Source organism: Eurytemora carolleeae, unplaced genomic scaffold (assembly GCF_000591075.1).
Source record: "Eurytemora carolleeae unplaced genomic scaffold, Eaff_2.0 scaffold480, whole genome shotgun sequence".
NCBI classification, from domain to species: Eukaryota; Metazoa; Arthropoda; class Copepoda; order Calanoida; family Temoridae; genus Eurytemora; species Eurytemora carolleeae.
The window spans coordinates 138693-147307 of NW_019396495.1; positions in this window are offsets into that span (position 1 = coordinate 138693).

The window sequence follows — 8615 nt, forward strand, 5'->3', positions numbered from 1 at the left end:
TACGCTTAAGTATTCCTATTCTTTTACCTTAGTGTAGCTTATGTTGTTACAAAGCAAATCTATTTACCAGACACTCATCAAATCACTATAATTCAGTAAAATGGGTCTGTTTACACTGCACAATGGCTGTGCATCAAGCTCATCATTGGATCATTTAATTTTGTAATTTAATTCTTAAAGTCGTCTTTCTATTTCAGAGTTTTCTGGTTATGACTGTCTAGAAATTACAAAATTTCATAATTAGAAGAGAAAATGAAGACGATAAGCATTAGTATTCTGAATACCAATGTACGATTTCAAATTTCAAATTTGTTGTTTAAATCAGTTTTTCTTTGTATTCTTTTCCTTAGATTTATTCTTCCTTTTCCTCGAAATATCTTAACAGTTTTGTCATGGTCAATAGATATCTTAGTTTTTCTAACTGATAATAGGTAAATTTCAATTGCGGATTTTTGCACGGCAGAGACAATGAGAGAAATTTTTAGAATTTGACACTTTTCAAGATAGAAAAAAGCTTTATTTATATATATTTATTTGTAATATGTTAGCTATAGCTCACCAAACGGCTGAACCGAATGGGCCAACATTTTTTGAGGGAACCCTTGAGTACCCCGGGCTAAAAAGAATAGAGTTTTTCCGTTGAAACGAACATCCATTTATAAAGTGACATGTCTGATTCACAACAGTATCCTATAAAACCTTTGTCTGATCAAGGATATATGAGATATCCTAGGTTTTCTAACTAAATTATTTGTTTTTAACAAGTGACTTGCGGATTTTTGCAGCTTAGAGGCAATGAAGGAAAGGGTCGGGAACTAACGTTTTTATCTTCCTCATTGTCACCCAAATAATGGTTTAAAAATATGTCTACAGTCCATTTTTCCTTACACCCATTCTTTCTTTTCCTTAAACATTAAATAATTTTCTTTTAAAGGGACAGACCGGCTATGTAAGCTAGTTGAAACCCCTCCTCCAAGTGTTCCCTGCGTGTGCACAGATCTAAGGCTACCGGACAACTGAGGAAATATGAGAAACCAACTCATACAATAGATAAGTTCCCTGCAGTTGTATATTGTATAATAGTATATTGGAAACTGCAATATTAATTTATAATTTAGTGGATTTTTGTTTTTTCATTATTGGCGGATTCCCAATCAAAAAAGTAAGCTTCAATATCAATCATTTTAAGGTCATGGAAGTTCCATCACAAATTTGGTACAGCCGTTCTGATGTTTGTTATAAATCCAAACAAACAAACCGCTTCAAATTAAAGAAAATTGCACAAAAGATTGTAATTTTATATGTTTATAATTATACCCCCCCCCCGCATTGAACGCTTGCTTTTAATTTCTATTATGTAATTAAATAAACTTACTTTTATTTGTTGTGTAAAATAAGAACTAGAGCAGCTATTTTACGAGGTCACAAAGTTGTACCAGTAATGTCTAGTTCAATGTGAGACAAGCTCCATATATAAACAAGACGATTTAAAGGGATTGTAAGCATAATTTCAAGTGACCCTTCATGCAAATATGGCAATGCCAGATTGACGACGGAAATCTTGAAAACTTTAATAGATCAATAATATATCACCCTGAACTAACGAGAGAGAGAAGCATTCGGTTTCTTTTATTTGAAATCAAACGTGTTTTCGTCTATAACTCAACAGTCTTTAGACTTACAGATTTGTTTATTTTATACTTTTTCATTTAAAATGTATATGCAAACAAAAAATTATTTAGGATAAAAGGCTATAAAATTATGTTAAAGGGGTCAAATTGTGATCGAAAGTCAGTTTTCTGAAACATTGACAGAACCGTTAAATCCACGTGATATGTTATGTGGAAGATATTGTTATCTTTTCTAAGTTTAATTTCAAGTTTAACTCAAGCTTGAAAATAATTAGTTTTTAAAACTATAATGGCTAGAGATCAAAGTACATACTTAATTAGACAAAACTTACAAAGGTGTACCATTGTAAATCCGACATTGCCTTCTTTGCATGGAGGGTCACTTCAAATTACGCTTACAGTCCCTTTAAAAGGGTTGGCGTGGTGTTTAGGGGATAGGAGGGGGGAGGGACAATGATAGGTTTTGTGCAATGTCAGAGGGGATATATGTGGGAAAGATTAGGGGGTGGTATCTAGAATATATAGCATTGTATATTGCTAGCTATATAATTTTCAAAATCTTGTTTCTTTATATCAATGATATTAATGTACAATACAAATATTTATTTAAGCATCTCATGATTTTCCAGATTTTCCTTTTCTTGAAATATGTTTCAGAACCACATGTTGAGTTCATGAGAAAGTTACCAAAAAAAAAGACTGTAAAGATTAAAAAGAGTAGAAGATATAAATCAAACATAAAGAAATCAAAAATCGGCTCCAAATTAAAAAGATGCTTCAAATGCCAGTTTTGTGTAGAACCTATATCTTTTTCACAAACATAAAACCAATTTTATTCTTTCAACGTTACAAATAAATCTATAATTTTTATTTCTAAAAGTTGTTAGTTCATTGTCGAAAAATACTAACAGTAACAATCCACCACCATGGTTATATTAAATGCAATATAAACAATAAATATGTAACTGTCCTTTCATATCCTTTCCTTTCCATTTTATTTTATTTTTTTTAGAATTGGGGGGAAATATTCCCACAACCTCTATATTTGGAGGTTTTTAAAAATGTTCCCCCGAAAAACTTATTTATTTATGTTTTTGTTATTTTTCATATATAAATAAATGCTTACTTACTTACTTGCTCATTTAAAACTGTTTACTCTAATTAGCTTGTGATAGCCTTCTTTCATACTCCTGCACTGCAGTGCACTTTTTCTTTACATATTTTTCAGGGGTTCCTCAAAAATATTTTTCTGCAAATATATATACAATATTTAGATATGTTCCAACAATAATATATTTATAAATATATACATATAAATGGTTTAAATAGTTAGCTAGCTTGCTAGTAATTCATTCAAAGAAAGATAGATAGCTATATAGATAGATGGATATATAGATAGATATAGAAATAGATAGATAGATAGATAGATAAATAGATAGATAGATAGATAGATAGATAGATAGATAGATAGATAGATAGATAGATAGATAGATAGATAGATAGATAGATAGATAGATAGATAGATAGACTCCTATGTATAGATGAAGAGAAGATAGTAGAAGCTAGACAGGAGCTGGTATGATGTAGAGGATACAGGGGATACAAGGGACAAGGAGAAGATATGATAAATATCACAAAGGACATCAATAGACCGTCACTACACACCAACCAACTGTAATATATACTCCACAGTTTTATGAAAAATATACATATATTTCTTAACAAAAGTTTAATTGTATTTTGAAATAATGTCAAGTAAATTTATAATGAATATAGCTATCCCTTATTATGATATACAAGTTCATGAGTTAAGATGCCGTAAACTGGATCAATATTTAGATTTTGGAGTAAAGATGCCGTAAGCTGGATCAAAAGTTTGGTTTAAGAGTTGAGATGCCGTAAACTGGATCAGATCAGAAGTTAAGATGCCGTAAACTGGATCAATATTTAAGTCTAAAAGTGTGCTATGTTAAATAAATTTAATAACAAATTATCAAAGTCAGACATTGCAGTTTCTTTCAATGCTTTTACAATTGTTAAATCCAAAATCGTTGCATTAAATTATTTTTGCTGATAGTTCTTGTCCAGGGCGTTCAATAAAGCCAATATTCAATTTCAAGCTTTCAAGTTTGAAGTTTGAAAGACCCAGGATAAAGCGTAAATGTGTTTCTTCTTATTCGATTTCAGATTCATAGAATAAGCGGGAGTTTTTAGGATAGGAGAGATTACATTTCATCATAGACAGAGTTTAAAGAATAGGAGAGAGTTTTAAAGGTAGGAGAGAGTTTTAAAGGATAAAAGAGAGTTTAAAGGATAGGAGCGAGTTTAAAGTATAGGAGAGAGTTTAAAGGATAAAAGAGAGTTTAAAGGATAGGAGAGAGTTTAAAGGATAAAAAAGAGTTTAAAGGATAAGAGAGAGTTTAAAGGATAGGAGAGAGTTTAAAGGATAAAAAAGAGTTTAAAGGATAAGAGAGAGTTTAAAGGATAGGAGAGAATTTAAAGGATAAAAGAGAGTTTTAAAGGTAGGAGAGAGTTTTAAAGGATAAAAGAGAGTTTAAAGGATAGAAGCAAGTTTAAAGTATAGGAGAGAGTTTAAAGGATAAAAGAGAGTTTAAAGGATAGGAGAGAATTTAAAGGATAAGAGGGAGTTTAAAGGATAGGAGAGAATTTAAAGGATAAGAAGGAGTTTAAAGGATAGGAGAGAGTTTAAAGGAAGCAGTTTACTACATTTACTACATCTATTCATTAATTCATCCTTTCATGCACCTATATATTTATCAATTCACCCATTTATTAACACATCTAATCATTAACTCATCCATTCATGAACATATCTATTCACTAATTCATCCATTTGTGAACGTATCTGTACTGAATTATCTGATTGAATGTGAGTTACGCAGATATTTGAAATTCACACTGTTCAAACAGCCTGACATAATACTACTCAATCACATGTCAATATATGTACAAACAATATACAAACAATATACAACCAATATACAAACAATATACAAACAATATTCAAACAATATACAAACAATATACAAACAATATACAAACAATATACAAACAATATACAAACAATATACAAACAATATACAAACAATATACAAACAATATACAAACAATATACAAACAATATACAAACAATATACAAACAATATACAAACAATATACAAACAATATACAAACAATATACAAANCAAACCAAATATTTCAAGCTGAACCAAACCAAATATTTCAAGCTAAACCAAACCAAATATTTCAAGCTAGACCAAACCAAATATTTCAAGCTAAACCAAATCAAATATTTCAAGCTAGACCAAATTAAATTTTTCAAGTTAGACCAAACCAAATATTTCAAGCTAATTCAAACCAAATATTTCAAGCTGAACCAAACCAAATATTACAAGCTAAACCAAACAAAATATTTCAAGCTAGACCAAACCAAATATTTCAAGCGAAACCAACCCAAATATTTCAAGCTGAACCAAACCAAATATTACAAGCTGAACCAAACCAAATATTTCAAGCTAGACTAAACCAAATTTTTCAAGTTAGACCAAACCAAATATTTCAAGCTGAACCAAACCAAATTTTTCAAGCTGAACCAAACCAAATATTTCAAGCTAAACCAAACCAAATATTTCAAGCTAAACCAAACCAATTATTTCAAGCTAAACCAAACCAAATATTACAAGCTAAACCAAACCAAATATTATAAGCTAAACCAAACCAAATATTTCAATCTGAACCAAACCAAATATTTCAAGCTGAACCAAACCAAATATTTCAAGCTAAACCAAACCAAATATTTCAAGCTGAACCAAACCAAATATTTCAAGCTAGACCAAACTATTTTTTTCCAGCTAAACAAAACCAAATATTTCAAGCTGAACCAAACCAAATATTACAAGCTAAACCAAACCAAATATTACAAGCTGAACCAAACCAAATATTTCAAGCTAAACAAACCAAATATTTCAAGCTGAACCAAACCAAATATTTCAAGCTAAACCAAACCAAATATTTTTAAGCTGAACCAAACCAAATATTTCAATCTAAACCAAACCAAATATTTCAAGCTAAACCAAACAGTATTTTACCAATCAATTCTTTTTAACTTTAGCTAGAATCAAGCGCGTTGCAAATTTAAAATGTATTTGTCTAGGGCTATAAAATTCGTCAAAGTGAGTTGATGAGGAAAAAAATTACCAAACAGTTTAATTCAAATAAAACAGCAAGGTCTGATTTTTTGAAAATATATTTATTGACAACAAACTTTCAATAAAAGAGAGCATATACTCGCGAATGAAGAAAAAAAATCTGAACAAAAAACTTAAGCTGTATTTGAATTTTATGAAAAATTGTGAAATGATTTTATCAAAATAATAACTTAGATTTTATCTATAGACGCGAACCACTTTTAATAAAAGACGATTTTTTGATAAACGATGATAAAAGGACAAATCTCAGCCAAATTTTCGCTCGTCTATTTTTTAAACAGTTGTGGATCAACAATTTTTAGGTATCTTATTAATTAATCGTATGTGCTAGTCTTTAAATTTAGGGTCTATCTATCTATCTATCTATCTATCTATCTATCTATCTATCTATCTATCTATATTTCTATCAATCTATCTATCTATCTATCCTCTGTCTGAATACTTGTGAAGATAGGTATGCAGATAGACAGAACCTATCTCTTCTAATGAGCAAATATACTTTGAAAATATATTTTAAGAAAAAATAACAATCTTTCTGTTTCTTCATAGTCCGACTTATAAGGATTGAAGATTTTTGTTAGTTATTTAGTATATTTTGATTTATGACATTGACTCTTAGCACCTCAAACCACTACTTGAAAAAGTGAATAAGCCTGTATAACCCTCTATGAATGAACACCCCTGCATAACCCTCTATGAATAAACACCCCTGTTTGACCCTCTATGAATAAACGCCCCTGTATGATCCTCTATGAATAAACTTCCCTGTAAGACTCTCTATGAATAAACGCCCCTGTATGACCCTCTATGAATAAACGCCCCTGTATGACCTTCTATGAATAAACGCCTTTGTATGACCCTCTATGAATAAACGCCCCTGTATGACCCTCTCTATGAATAAACGCCCCTGTATGACCCTCTATGAATAAACGCCCCTGTATGACCCTCTATGAATTAACGGCCCTGTATGACCCTCTATGAATAAACACCCCTGTATGATCCTCTATGAATAAACGCCCCTGTATGACCCTCTATGAATTAACGCCCCTGTATGACCCTCTATGAATAAACGCCCCTGTATGACCCTCTATGAATAAACGCCCCTGTATGATCCTCTATGAATAAACACCCCTGGTATGACCCTCTATGAATTAACGTCCCTGTATGACCCTCTATAAATAAAGGCCCCTGTATGACCCTCTTTAAATAAACGCCCCTGTATGACATAAAAGGGATTTAACAATAAAACATATTTACTCGGCCGATTTAAATGTTGCTATTCCTAAACAATAGGATGAGTTTATAGTAGTATCTAATAATGAAATCTTGTAAATATTTTCTGTATTTGGAGGAAAAATATAACAATTCAAACAATTCAAATAATTGAATGCTCACCATTCTAGGATATATCATATAGTGCATATGTTCAATTTAGTCTAGAATTCTTAAACTCAGCCTAGAACATTTTAACTTATCTTAGAATTCTTAAACTCAGTCTAGAACATTTTCACTTATCTTAGAATTCTTTAACTCAGTCTAGAACATTTTAACTTATCTTAGAATTCTTTAACTCTTCCTATAATTCTTTAACTCAGCCTAGAACATATTAACTTATCCTAGAATTCTTTAACTCTTTCTAGAATTCTTTAACTCAGCCTAGACCATATTAACTTATCCTAGAATTCTTTAACTCTTCCTAGAATTCTTTGACTCAACCAAGAATTCTTTAATTCAGCCTAAAATTCATTTATTCAGTCTAGAATTATTCAGTCTAGTTTCAATTCATTTACTTGCTTGTAATGCACCCTCCTTGCATGTAGTACAATCCTCTTACTTGTAATTCAACCCCCTTGTTTGTAATTCAACCCCCTTGCTTGTAATTCAACCCTTATGATCGTAATTCAACCCACTTGCTTGTGTATTACAACTCCCTTGCATGTAATTCAACCCACCTTGCTTTTATTAAAAATTACTTGCAATGCAAACCCCCTTGCTTGTAATTCAACCCCCTTGTAAGTAATTCAACCATCATGATTTTAAATCAACCCTTTTGCTTGTAATTCAACCCCTTTGCAAGTAATTCAATCATCATGATTTTAAATAAACCCTTTTGCTTGTAATTCAACCCCTTTGCAAGTAATTCAACCATCATGATTTTAAATCAACCCTTTTGCTTTTAATTCAATCTCATGGCTTGTTATTCAACTTCATGGATTATAATTCAACCTCATGGCTTGTAATTCAACCCTTCCACTGATAGTTCAACCCTTTGAATTGTAATTCAACACTCTTGCTTGTAATGCAACACTCTTGCTTGTAATTTAACCTCCTGGCTTGTAATTCAACCCTCTGGCTTGTAGTTCAACCCTCTTGCTTGGAATTCAATTCCCTTGCTTGTAGTTAGTTCAACCCTCTGGCTTGTAGCCTAACCCTCTTCCATGAAATTTAACCCCCCTTGCGTAAAGTCTAACCTCAGAATATATATATATTCTGAGAGTCTAACCCTCTTGATTGTAATTTTAACCCCCTTGCTTGTAAATCAACCTTCTGGCTTGATATTCAATCCTCTTGCTGTTAAATCAACCCTCTATCTTGTAATTCAACCCTCTTGCTGTTAAGTCAACCTTCTTCCTTGTAATTCAACCTGGTTGCTTGTAATTTAACCATCTTGCTTGTAATTCAACTCTCTTGCTTGTAATTCAAGACTCTTGCTTGTAATTCAACCTTATTGCTTGTAATTCAACCTCTTGGCTTG